Genomic DNA, 14,681 nt, shown 5'->3' with positions numbered 1-14,681 from the left:
GACGGTTTATTTTATTTTTTAGAAAAAGTAATGTAGTCACGGCGACAACATTGAAAACGACGAACAAAGTTAACTGGTATTTTTGTTTCTGATCATTTGTACAGAGGACAGCATAATGTAGCATTGTCCTTGCAATGTGAATTTTATGTAAGGCACGTTACGTCAGAGGAGAAATGATGACATGATAGGTAGTTTCGCCTGTACTTTATCCTACTCCAAGTGCAGACAACCTTGTAGGTGGGCAACCACCGCTATGAGTATTCATCTTGAATATTAATAATTGCTTCAGCTATATTTTGGTCCTTTAGTAATATAATAATAAAGGACCCACTCCAAGTATTTGAAAAAGGTCTAAATGCCGAAATTGCCAATCATAGCTAAAAAAATTAGAATGGTCTATTTGGAACAACTACGCAAATGTAGCCACTGTTCAAGTAATGCCTATGAGAATGATTCTAATATGATTGACTACACTGGACTTGCAGTAAGGTTTGAAAGGTTACAGGTGACTGAGTTTATGACCTTAGTGCAATCGCTTGAAATAGTAAGCCTTCCACTTGACTACTTGGCCATGTGTATGCTGATTTGATTTAACCCTTCGACTGTGTTTGTTGTTGTTAGCCTGTATTCGAGGTTATCACACTTACCTCAATCCAAATCAACATGAATGCTGAAATAATAGTTATAAAATGATGGCCCTGTTATTATTGTGGTCAACTGTTAATGAGTGGTTCATACACTCCTGGAAATTGAAATAAGAACACCGTGAATTCATTATCCCAGGAAGGGGAAACTTTATTGACACAGTCCTGGGGTCAGATACATCACATGATCACACTGACAGAACCACAGGCACATAGACACAGGCAACAGAGCATGCACAATGTCGGCACTAGTACAGTGTATATCCACCTTTCGCAGCAATGCAGGCTGCTATTCTCCCATGGAGACGATCGTAGAGATGCTGGATGTAGTCCTGTGGAACGGCTTGCCATGCCATTTCCACCTGGCGCCTCAGTTGGACCAGCGTTCGTGCTGGACGTGCAGACCGCGTGAGACGACGCTTCATCCAGTCCCAAACATGCTCAATGGGGGACAGATCCGGAGACCTTGCTGGCCAGGGTAGTTGACTTACACCTTCTAGAGCACGTTGGGTGGCACGGGATACATGCGGACGTGCATTGTCCTGTTGGAACAGCAAGTTCCCTTGCCGGTCTAGGAATGGTAGAACGATGGGTTCGATGACGGTTTGGATGTACCGTGCACTATTCAGTGTCCCCTCGACGATCACCAGTGGTGTACGGCCAGTGTAGGAGATCGCTCCCCACACCATGATGCCGGGTGTTGGCCCTGTGTGCCTCGGTCGTATGCAGTCCTGATTGTGGCGCTCACCTGCACGGCGCCAAACACGCATACGACCATCATTGGCACCAAAGCAGAAGCGACTCTCATTGCTGAAGACGACACGTCTCCATTCGTCCCTCCATTCGCGCCTGTCGCGACACCACTGGAGGCGGGCTGCACGATGTTGGGGCGTGAGCGGAAGACGGCCTAACGGTGTGCGGGACCGTAGCCCAGCTTCATGGAAACGGTTGCGAATGGTCCTCGCCGATACCCCAGGAGCAACAGTGTCCCTAATTTGCTGGGAAGTGGCGGTGCGGTCCCCTACGGCACTGCGTAGGATCCTACGGTCTGGCGTGCATCCGTGCGTCGCTGCGGTCCGGTCCCAGGTCGACGGGCACGTGCACCTTCCGCCGACCACTGGCGACAACATCGATGTACTGTGGAGACCTCACGCCCCACGTGTTGAGCAATTCGGCGGTACGTCCACCCGGCCTCCCGCATGCCCACTATACGCCCTCGCTCAAAGTCCGTCAACTGCACATACGGTTCACGTCCACGCTGTCGCGGCATGCTACCAGTGTTAAAGACTGCGATGGAGCTCCGTATGCCACGGCAAACTGGCTGACACTGACGGCGGCGGTGCACAAATGCTGCGCAGCTAGCGCCATTCGACGGCCAACACCGCGGTTCCTGGTGTGTCCGCTGTGCCGTGCGTGTGATCATTGCTTGTACAGCCCTCTCGCAGTGACCGGAGCAAGTATGGTGGGTCTGACACACCGGTGTCAATGTGTTCTTTTTTCCATTTCCAGGAGTGTATATCAACACGGATTTGATATTTTACAAACGTTATTGCACAAGTTCTTTGATTTAAGAAACAGGACAAACAATACCTGTTAAGCGTGACGACAGTTAAAACGTGAACTGTTGCCAACACAGGCTGACACGACTGATAATTAACACTCCACTGGGTGGCGACTGGTTGGCGAAGACTAAATTTGTCTGACTGAACTATTTACTCTGGCTCTGAACATGGATAACGCAGTCTGAAATTATATAATACTGAATATACTTTGATGGATTTGTTCCACACAGAAGTTATACTGCGTCAGTGCAACTGAGAACAAGAGGTGACACTGAGATTCTGTTTGCTATAAAATGCTGGAGCAGACGTTCAAGCGTCTGGAGAGCAGCGATGTGCGACGCCTGTCATTTGTGATCGCAGGCACGAAATATGCAAAGTCGCGCTTGGCGATCTGTTGGAGAATCGTAATTACTCTCTAATGGAGCCGTAAAATCTCTGCAGATTCCAGAGTGTGACACTTCCGTTCGCCTGTCAATTTAACCCACTTACACGGCAGTGCACACAAGTTGATCAAACGTCAAAGCAGCAGACCAATCACGAATAAGATTACCCTCGGCACATTCAGTTGTCTGAGATGACTGAGGTCTAAACTGTTGGTAAGGCTAAGTCCTCATCAAAAGCTCCCCAATCAAGACCAATGCTAGTGCAAAGTTACGCTCAGGACAAGTGTCCGAAGAGCAACCCACTCAAACACAAGACCAGAACCATCTCCAGACCAGAGTCTAAATCATAAGACCTCTCTAAGCCAAAGTCAGAAGCAGAGGACCTCTAGGGACTGTAGTCTGAAACAGCTCTCCAGACGGGAGTCTGAAACAGAATACCTCTCCAGACCGGAGTCTGACACAGAAGACCTCTCCACACTGGAGACTCAAACACAAGACCCCTCCAGACTGGAGTCTCGAAAAGAAGACCTCTCCAGACGAGAGTCTAAAACAGAAGATCTCTCCAGACCGGAGTCTGAAACAGAAGACCTCTCCACACTGAAGACTGAAACAGAAGACCTGAAGACCTCTCCAGACTGGAGTCTGAAGAAGAAGACCTCTCCACACTGGAGACTGAAACAGAAGACAACGCCAGTCCGGAGTATGAACCAGAAGACCTCTCCAGATCTTAGTCTGAACAAGAAGACAAGACTTCATGAGCCTCATGCCTCTAACTCCATCTGCTTTACCCATTGGCCAATCCTAATCAAAGCTAGCAACCTTCTCTTTTCTTGGAGAAGCAGCCAATCCCTGACTCACAAATTCCTGTACAGAGAGGAGAAGGCGTTATGTGTCTGACCTATTTTTACCCATGACCACTTTAGGCAGCGTGTTTTAAGTTTCTGTTTAGCCCTGCAGTGAATAACACATTTATTATGGAGATCATTATTTGAACAGCCCAAAAGTTATAGTGTGTGTGACAAGGAGCGTCGGTTAAACTGAGAGAAGTGCTTTTGTGTCGCAACATAGACCATTTCAGAACTGCCATAAATGTAGTGTTCCTTCTAAAATTGCTTTGAAGGCCTGAGGCTTACCAAAAAGCTCTTCAGCAGAGGCTCAGCATCACCTGACGGCTCCCTCAATAGCTTCTGGTCCATGGTGAACATGTGAACTTGCTAATTTTTATGGCTTCCAGTCCTGTTCACAAAGGTTGTTTATGATACTGTCGAAAAGTATTGCCCAGTCGACCTAGGTTTCTCCTGCGCCACTGCCCCTGCTGTGCTTAGAGACACCTAACAGGTAGGTCCAGGTAGGCAACCTTTCCGCCTCTTCAGCGGAAGGCATTGTCTGCACACCGGTGCGAGTAATTCTTGGGATCAGCATTCTGTCCCTGGTAAGTGCTTTGAGATGTTCCTTTCCCTAATAGCTGCACATGGATTCCATGGTCGAAACGTCAGCTGCAAGATTTTCTGTTAAATGACCAAACTGGCTGCTTGTTATCAGTTCCAGAAAAATACTTCTTGAAGGGCAGCCACCGTAAAGATACCACACGCACTAACACTGTACATGCTCCCATCAAGCCCGGGGCCCGATCTCGCAAGCCATGGGTAAGGAGGAGGGTTAAGGAGTAACAACCTTGTAAAAAAACCTGGGTCCATCTGTCTCTGGATGGTAGCACCCAGTTAGGGCCCCTACCTAGGGTTACAGGCGAAGCGTGGCCAACCGTCTCGAAGGCGGAAAAGGAACGTCTCTTCCCAACGGCAGAGAGAGTGGAAGAGCCACTGAAACATATCAGGTAGCGGCGGTACTCCATGTTAGGGGCGGCTACCAAAGGCGTCTGTGTCTCCATGTCAGGGGCGGCCTGCACATATATTCTGGGCTAACAACTTCAGACAACTGGATGGACACGTGCTGTCCTAAAAAAAAAAGGTTTTAGCTCATGGAATGGATCGCACTATGGAAACGAGATTACCCCAGGGGGACAATACCCCGTTGACCAAGGTCGACACAAGCAGGCATTCGGATTCTGGGGGACCTTCCAAAAAGTGCATAAGGGAAGAGTCGGAGCTCCCAAGAATCTCAAAGAAGATTAAAACTAAATAGACTTTCGGAATTGGAACCATAAATGTACAGACAATGATTAAAACTGGTAAACTTGAACAGGTAATCGATGAGATGAAAGAGAGATGCATTGGAATACTAGCGATGCAAGAAACAAGGTACACTGATGAAGATACGATGAAGTCAGAAGGGTTCATAATACTGAAACCGAGAGTTAGAGTAGGAAAGGAAAAACGTGCTCCTAGATGCTTTGGTTAGGGTTCATAGTAGACAAGAGATACGAGGATTACATAATTGAAACGAAGAGCAGATCAGAAAGGATACCAGCACTAACATTTCAATAATAAATGGACAGACCGAATCTCGTGGTCGTGCGGCAGCGTTCTCGCTTCCCACGCCCGGGTTCCCGTGTTCGACTCCCGGCGGGGTCAGGGATTTTCTCTGCCTCGTGATGGCTGGGTGTTGTGTGCTGTCCTTAGGTTAGTTAGGTTTAAGTAGTTCTAAGTTCTAGGGGACTGATGACCATAGATGTTAAGTCCCATAGTGCTCAGAGCCATTTGAATAAGTGGACATGCACCTACAAATGACAAGAACAGGAAAGACAAGAAAGTTGCAGACAGTTTCTGGGAGGAGCTAGATGATATACTGAAAAACATACCATATAGACATGTAAAGATACTCGTAGTAGATTATAATGCAGAGATTGTAAGAGAGAAGCAACGTAAAGGAGTATTGGGCGAGTACACTGCACACCAGCGGACAAACAAAAATGGAGAAAGACTAAATGAACTGTGTCGAGAACACAAAATGAGACTGATGACAACACACTTCAGGGCCAAACCGTGTAAGAAAAAGACATGGGCAAACCCATGCACCGGCCTTGGGGAATTCCAAATTGACCACATAGCAATCAGATGGGAAAACGCTAAAGAGATCATGAACACAAAGGTCAGGAAGAACACAAGAATAGAATCGGATCGCTATCTTACAGAAGTTAAGTGCCTTTGGAGGGGGGTTGGGTTGTTTGGAGGAAGAGACCAAACTACGAGGTCATCGGTCTCATCGGACTAGGGAAGGAAGTTGGCCGTGCCCTTTCAAAGGAACTATCCCGGCATTTGCCTGGAGCGATTTAGGGAAATCACGGAAAACCTAAATCAGGATGGCCAGACCCGGGATTGAACCATCGTCCTCCCGAATGCGAGTCCAGTGTGCTAACCACTGCGCCACCTCGCTCGGTGTGCCTTTGGATTCCAAAAAGGTACAGACTGCCACAGACGAATAGATATGAGGAAGGAATTGACTCATTCAATGAATGGGACTACATGAAGCGAAATATAGCGAAACAAGGTGAACTATGGGGAAAATAAGTAAAGAAACGGAAGCACTGGTGGTGGAACAAGGAATGTGAAGTAGCGGTAGAGGCTCACAGGAAAGCGTGGAGAGACTGGAGCAGCAAGAAGGACCTGGAAAACTGGGAAGTTTTCTTAGGAGCAAGAAACGAAGCGGCCCGAACAATAAGTTGGACCAGAAGACAGAAGATAAAGTAGGAACTGGACGAGATTGAGACCAACTTCAGGAAAAACAACAGCAGACACTTTTTCGGGATATTCAAAAATAGTCTGCTTGGTTACAAGGGTAGAGAAATGTTTATAAGAGATAAGAAAGGGGAGCTGGCTGTTAGTGCGGCGAGAAATGTCGGATTTTTGCAGAGCACTTTCACGACCTGCTGAACTGTGAACCACCTGAAGACGAGCTGGAACTGGGAACCGACACAGAAGAGAGAGAGCCAAGCCCTCCAACCAGGTATGAAGTCGCACATGCCATAAGTGATCTAAAGAATAATTAGGCAACTGGAGAAGATGATATGACAGCCGAGATGATAAAGTGGGGAGGCAACAAAGCAATAGACAACATGACCAACATAATTCACCAGATCTGGAGAACAAAGAAGTTGCCAGAAGGATGAAAGAATGCAATTGTAGTGCCAATACATAAGAAGAGGGACAAGAGAGATGCAAACAACTACAGAGGAATATCGCTACTAGAGGTCGGATACAAGATGCTGTCAAAAACTACTGCTCAAGAGAGTAGAAGAACAGGTAGAAAGTACAGTTGGCGACTACCAAGCGGGATTCGGGAAGGGAAGAGGTTGTATAGAACAGATATTTATCCTGAAGCAACTGATAGAACATAGAGCCTTAAAAAACAAAAAGAAAGTAATAACATTCGTATACTTCACAAAGGCATATGACTCCATTGACAGACAGATTCTTGTTAGGATCCTGAAGAACAGAGGACTTGATGGAACTACACAAGAACTCATAAAAGAAATTCTGACAGACACAAAAGCAAGGGTGAGATTCAAAGGAGCACTGTCAGAAGGAATTGAGATCACGACTGATGTTAAACAGGGAGATGAATTTTCACCATTGTTGTTCAATATAGCACTGGACGAAGTGATCAGGCAGTGGAGAGCAATAACCTAGGAAATGGGAATACCAAAGATCCATGTGGGGGACAAAAAGGACAACAGGACTCAAGTGGACTGCCTAGCCTTTGCAGACGACATAGCAATAGTGAGACGGAAGAAGATGCGAAGACACAACTCGACAACTTAGGTAAGGTAGCCAGAAAAGTGGGACTGAGGATCGCCCATAACAAGACAAAGACATTAAATACCACTGCAGACTGGGAAACACCGGAAGGCACTGTGCAAATGGTGGACAAATTTAAATACCTGGGAAAATTTATAACAGGAATGAACAGGAGCAAGGAGGGAATAACAGAGAGGATAAAGAAGATGAGACTAGCCTTCTGTATGACGAGAGAGATATACAATGAAAAGAATATATCCACAGAGGCAAAGATAAGCCACTACAAGGCAATGGTGAGGAATGCAGTATTATATGCTGCTGAGACGATGACACTAGGAAGAAATGGTGCAGAAAAACTAGAGAAAGAAGACAGATAAACACTGAGAAAAATACTATGTCCTAAAAGAGGTGGAGAGAGGTGGATGCGAAGACCTAGGGACGAATCGTAACGGAACATGAGAACAATATAAGGGGGAAATCAAAGGGAAAGGTTTGCTGGACGTGTAGTTAGTATGAGTATGGACAGAATGACGAAGAGAGTGTGGGAAACATCAGTGAGGACAAGGGGAAAGACAGGAACAAAGTGGGTTGTTGCACTTCGGAAGGACTAGTTGGAACTGGGGATCAAGTCGAAGGAAAGGAAAACTGGAGGAACAAATATACACCGACCAATATGCCGGAGATCAACGGCAGAGAAGAATACAGGAAAAGATTAGTGTCACTAGTGGAGCCGACAGGAGAAAAGGACACTGAAGATCTCGGAAGAAGAGCGGGAGAGAAGAAGAGAAAGAGTGAAGAGGTTCTGGGAGAAGGAGAGGAAAATGCAATTCACGAAGGGGCTACCCATAGTCCTACAGAGGCCATAATGCAAGAAGAAGAAGAAGAAGAAGAAGAAGAAGAAGAAGAAGATGCTCCTATCAATATCTGCTCATGTTGATAACTTCCTGTCATCTCACAAAAATGGCATCTTGGGTGAAAATTCAACATTAAAGGGTAGGCTTGAATAAGGCAAATAGTGAGAGGGAAGTCGTTAATCTGTATAAAGGTTCCAAATATAGTTTCGGACTTCCACTTTGGATGCACATGTAACTCAATTTATTTTAAGTACACGTCTCCTGTTCATGTTTTCTGTGATCAAAAATACAGCAAGAAAGCTCCACCTTCATCAAAACGTATGAAGACGGTAAATAATGCAACAGTCTTTGTCCTCGCTGACTTTGCTAAGATGATGGAGCACCTTTCTAGATTTTATGTGAATACACAATAAAATAGTTACTGATATTCTTGTGCGAGAAATTGGCTTCAGTCAAACAACTGTGCTGAACTGTAGAGCACTTGCCCGCGAAAGGCAAAGGTCCCGAGTTCGAGTCTCGGTCGGGCACACAGTTTTAATCTGCCAGGAAGTTTCATATCAGCGCACACTCCGCTGCAGAGTGAAAATCTCATTCTGGAAACATCCCCCAGGCTGTGGCTAAGCCATGTCTCCGCTATATCCTTTCTTTCAGGAGTGCTAGTTCTGCAAGGTTCGCAGGAGAGCTTCTGTAAAGTTTGGAAGGTAGGAGACGAGATACTGGCAGAAGTAAAGCTGTGAGTACGGGGCGTGAGTCGTGCTTCGGTAGCTCAGTTGGTAGAGCACTTGCCCGCGAAAGGCAAAGGTCCCGAGTTCGAGTCTCGGTCGGGCACACAGTTTTAATCTGCCAGGAAGTTTCAGCTGTTCTGAAAACTGCAAATAAATTCAGAGCAGTATATAAAGGAATGCCGCGCGGGATTGCCGAGATGTCTTAGGCGCTACCGTCATGGACTGTGCGGCTGGTCCTGGCGGAGAATCGAGTCGTCCCTCGGGCAAAGGGATGTGTGTTTGTTCTTAGGATAATTTAGCTTAAGTAGTGTGTAAGCTTAAGGACTGATGACCTTAGCAGATAAGTCCCATAAGATTTGACACACATTTGAACATTTTTTATAAAGGAATAACAAGATTGAACTAATATTTTAAATTTAATCAACATTGCCGATTTTCTGTCATATTTGATCGCAATGCCCGATATACACTCCTGGAAATTGAAATAAGAACACCGTGAATTCATTGTCCCAGGAAGGGGAAACTTTATTGACACATTCCTGGGGTCAGATACATCACATGATCACACTGACAGAACCACAGGCACATAGGCACAGGCAACAGAGCATGCACAATGTCGGCACTAGTACAGTGTATATCCACCTTTCGCAGCAATGCAGGCTGCTATTCTCCCATGGAGACGATCGTAGAGATGCTGGATGTAGTCCTGTGGAATGGCTTGCCATGCCATTTCCACCTGGCGCCTCAGTTGGACCAGCGTTCGTGCTGGACGTGCAGACCGCGTGAGACGACGCTTCATCCAGTCCCAAACATGCTCAATGGGGGACAGATCCGGAGATCTTGCTGGCCAGGGTAGTTGACTTACACCTTCTAGAGCACGTTGGGTGGCACGGGATACATGCGGACGTGCATTGTCCTGTTGGAACAGCAAGTTCCCTTGCCGGTCTAGCAATGGTAGAACGATGGGTTCGATGTCGGTTTGGATGTACCGTGCACTATTCAGTGTCCCCTCGACGATCACCAGTGGTGTACGGCCAGTGTAGGAGATCGCTCCCCACACCATGATGCCGGGTGTTGGCCCTGTGTGCCTCGGTCGTATGCAGTCCTGATTGTGGCGCTCACCTGCACGGCGCCAAACACGCATCCGACCATCATTGGCACCAAGGCAGAAGCGACTCTCATCGCTGAAGACGACACGTCTCCATTCGTCCCTCCATTCACGCCTGTCGCGACACCACTGGAGGCGGGCTGCACGATGTTGGGGCGTGAGCGGAAGACGGCCTAACGGTGTGCGGGACCGTAGCCCAGCTTCATGGAGACGGTTGCGAATGGTCCTCGCCGATACCTCAGGAGCAACAGTGTCCCTAATTTGCTGGGAAGTGGCGGTGCGGTCCCCTACGGCACTGCGTAGGATCCTACGGTCTTGGCGTGCATCCGTGCGTCGCTGCGGTCCGGTCCCAGGTCGACGGGCACGTGCACCTTCCGCCGACCACTGGCGACAACATCGATGTACTGTGGAGACCTCACGCCCCACGTGTTGAGCAATTCGGCGGTACGTCCACCCGGCCTCCCGCATGCCCACTATACGCCCTCGCTCAAAGTCCGTCAACTGCACATACGGTTCACGTCCACGCTGTCGCGGCATGCTACCAGTGTTAAAGACTGCGATGGAGCTCCGTATGCCACGGCAAACTGGCTGACACTGACGGCGGCGGTGCACAAATGCTGCGCAGCTAGCGCCATTCGACGACCAACACCGCGGTTCCTGGTGTGTCCGCTGTGCCGTGCGTGTGATCATTGCTTGTACAGCCCTCTCGCAGTGTCCGGAGCAAGTATGGTGGGTCTGACACACCGGTGTCAATGTGTTCTTTTTTCCATTTCCAGGAGTGTATAACTGTAAGAAAGCAATCCTTTATTATGCAGAAAAACACTTACAGCAAGTAGAAGAACGAGGTGGCGTAGTGGTTAACGCGCTTGACTCGTATTATGGAGGACGACGGTTCAAAACCAAGTCCGGCCATCCAGATCTGGTTTTCCGTGATTTCCCTAAATCGCTCCAGGCAAATGCCGGGATGCGTCCACCTCTAATGACCTCGATGTCGGCAGGAGGTTAAACCCAATCTTCCTTCCTTCCTACCCACGTGGGCTCCCAACCGGTCCACTCGCCGTGAATTCACGAGCCCTCGCAATGTAGTACCGTATAGAGGTGGCAAAAAATAACGTAACTGATATAAATAACCGGTTACTGAGAAGTAACGGTTACTGCGATAACCGTTCCTCTGATACAGGCAGTTATTTCAATAATGTCTAATGTCAACAGTGCCTCGCGCCATCTGTACTACGCTTTCCCGTCAACTCATCGGAGATCTGGCTAGGAACTAAGGAGAGGGTAGACCATTTGGATGGCGTTCTATAGGCCATGGAAATAACTGTGAGACTGCGCGCCATCTGTTGATAAGAACTGTGTACTATATCGTGCGTCTTCGTTACTTTTAGCACAAACAATTAAATAAAGTTAATGTCCGAGCGGTGGCTGTTAGGAGCTGCAGTACAGGCATTAACAAGTACTGTCGTTCCCTTAAGCCACCGCCTCATATGTCAATTTAGCTTGGAAGGGTAGTATAAAGAGAGGTACCATAAGGAATTCGAGCGACTATGGAAATAACTGTTAGAGATCGGTATTTTCCTCTGGCAGTTATCGTTATTGGCTACCATTATAGGTAACCTGAAAGAGAAGTTGGTAACGGAAGAACTGTGTGTCTGTGTTCCTGACACAGTGACTCCAGTCTTAAACCCCGGTGATATTTCAGAGAGGTTAGTTACTGGAGTGAACAAATATTTACGTACTTCTTCTGGCCATCGCGAATGACAAATAACATGTCAGGAAGTATAACATAATACAGTTGAGTATAATAATTATTATCCTCTTCATTTGTCAGGAGATTGTCAAAATATGTGAATATATTACAGTAACTGCCAATATTTACAGAATTGATTCACTGTCAGAGTAAAACACAGTTATGCACTTTTAATAAATTTATCATACACAGAATACCTGATCTTGACTGTTGCAACCAAGTGCCGTCAAAACTGAAATGTAGCAGAATTTTTACCTAAGCTGGTCTATCAGTCTCTGTTACGATATTCATCTACAGAGTAGAAGGAGGGGTCAATGGAAGCGTCCGATTCCACCCGTCTGCTTCGACGTAAAAAGGTGTTGTGGTGTGTAAATGTCATTACGGCACGGTGTTTATGAGTTGGTTTTTGTGCGTGTGGGAGGGGGGGGGGGTGGCCGATCTAGTTTGGTTTGCAGTGCCGGAATTTGCTGGTGGTAATTAATTTTTTTTTCTAGCTGTGATGTTTTGTGTAGTTATGGAGTATTGAATGTGATTTAATTTATGTAGGGATGATTGATTTGTGGACTTTTGGGACTGTGGTTTTATTTTTCGCAGTTGTAGGTGTTGGTTTTTTGGCATCAGTAGCTGTGGTGGACCTTTATAGGTCACTGGAAATGACCGATTCCCATTTTCATAGTTGTACATGTTGATGTTTTGGTATCGACATCTGAGGTTTACCTATGTAGGTCAAGGGAAATGACCGATTCCAATTTTCGTGCTTTTAGTTGTGGGTATTGGTGGGAGATGTTATTGTATTATTTATATGTATCTTCGTGTTTGTTGCTATGTGTGTGTAGTGACGTCATAGACACACTTAAAATAGCCACTTCCGGCATATTAATGATGGGTGGAATCAGACACTTCTGTATCATAAAGTCTTTCAAACACACTGTAAACCGTGCTTCATCTGAAACCAAGTTTTTAATGGTTGCTGACTTGCTGACAGTTTATTGAAAATGCATGTTCCTGAATATTGGACCCCTTTTGGACCAAGGTAAGTGATTTTAGGTCTTTATGTAGGTTGCTGTTCCTATTTCTAGTACTGATATTATGTAGTGAGCTATTCGTCGGAAATACTTGTAACAAATTTCATTAAGGAATAAATATACTAAGAAGCAGTGGTTAGAATACAAAGTTCCTTGAACAGGTTCCTACATGATGTTCTTGAATTTATACCACAAACGATATTTATTACACGGTTTCACATGCGAAAAACTTTTGCTACGTTTGATAGGTTACCACAGAATATGCTCCCTTATGAAATAATAGAGTGAAAAAATGTGGTATGCCCTTCCCAACTGAATTTATTATCGAGTTGTAGTCCCAGAAATGTAACACTGTCAACCTTTTCGATCTGCATGTCTTCATATGTTATAAACATGCTGTAGCTGGAGAAATCTAGTAGTTTCCAAATCTGACATAAAACTTGGATTAGCGTAGTCACACTTTCTCCAATAGGACTAGCTTTCACAGCACAGGAGTAAACGAATCTGTCACATTACGTAGATGTTTTGTTGTATTACAAGGCTGTACACTTTATTCTATTATGTGAGCAGCACAAGAAATTAAGCTTCGAATTTAACCGACAGTATTCAGTTTACATATTACTTCATACTTAAAAACGGACGTTGTTAAAATTTTACTTAAACAGTGCTGTGGCGAAGTTCCGCGTACTTTCTGTTGCAGCTGCGAAGATAATATTTCTAATAGCGACCGATAACCTACAAACATATAATATGAAACACTAATAATCGTTGTAACATCAACTAAAATGTACCCGGAGTTAATAAGCTAAGGTTATGACACGATTCATACGACATTCTTGCCATTTCACACTACTCGCAGTTGTACTGATAACTAAACTGATGGATTCCAACTATGCCGTTATTTAACTGTAGCTCCTCGGAGTATTCGGTATTCGCTAGCGAAAAATAACTTGGCAGTTATTAGTAACCGTTAACAATAACGGTTATCAAAGAATAACTGGAACTGTGATGACGGTTACTCCAGAATAACCGTTTGGCCATCCTCTAGTACCGTAGAATAGCCACAGAGCCACCCCACGTCCCACCACTGTGCCTTCGGTTTGCTCCACCCTCGTCGGGCCGTCAACAAATATTTGCGGCGCGTCTGCGTGCCCTCACCTGTTTGGCTGCGCTCCTTCTCAGAAAGGCCCTTCTGGGACGGCCAGCAGGTGGCAGTGCTGCAGGCCCCGGCCCTTCCCGGAAGGTCTGTTTAAGCACGCGCCTCCAAACTATAGTGCCGTAATCAAGCGCTGCCACAGAGTAACAGTCCGTGGCGCTGCTAAACGTTCCCGACCAACAGAACTTCCCTTCACCTCTCTAGTGCATTTACTGTTTCACTGCGCAAGCCTTCCCGTGCTTTTAAGTGTGTGGGCGCGACACAGATCACTGTAGGGTAGCTCATCTCAAGCTTATTACAGAACGCGGGGCGCTCCAGAAACATTCATCAGATTTTAAAAAGGCTATTTCTCCTACAAGACTTCTGCAAGATTGGGCATAGAAAGTTATGGTAAATTTTTACTTAACTCTTAACAGAATTTGTAGGAAACTTTAGCACTAAATGTGTCCTGGGGTCTCCAAAACAAACCAAGTGTACTATGTGGTAATGGTTATTTTATGTTGGTCTTTCGGGACGTATACGTAATCAACGACGTATAAGGACACAAGCTGTTTTACGAGGGCAGTTCAATAAGTAATGCAACACATTTTTTTTCTCGGCCAATTTTGGTTGAAAAAACCGGAAATTTCTTGTGGAATATTTTCAAACATTCCCGCTTCGTCTCGTATAGTTTCATTGACTTCCAACAGGTGGCAGCGCTGTACGGAGCTGTTAAAATGGCGTCTGTAACGGATGTGCGTTGCAAACAACGGGCAGTGATCGAGTTTCTTTTGGCGGAAA

The sequence above is a fragment of the Schistocerca cancellata genome, chromosome 7 (assembly GCF_023864275.1).
Source record: "Schistocerca cancellata isolate TAMUIC-IGC-003103 chromosome 7, iqSchCanc2.1, whole genome shotgun sequence".
NCBI lineage: Eukaryota > Metazoa > Arthropoda > Insecta > Orthoptera > Acrididae > Schistocerca > Schistocerca cancellata.
The sequence above is the reverse complement of the archived record's forward strand: the minus strand, read 5'-3'. Positions refer to the sequence as shown.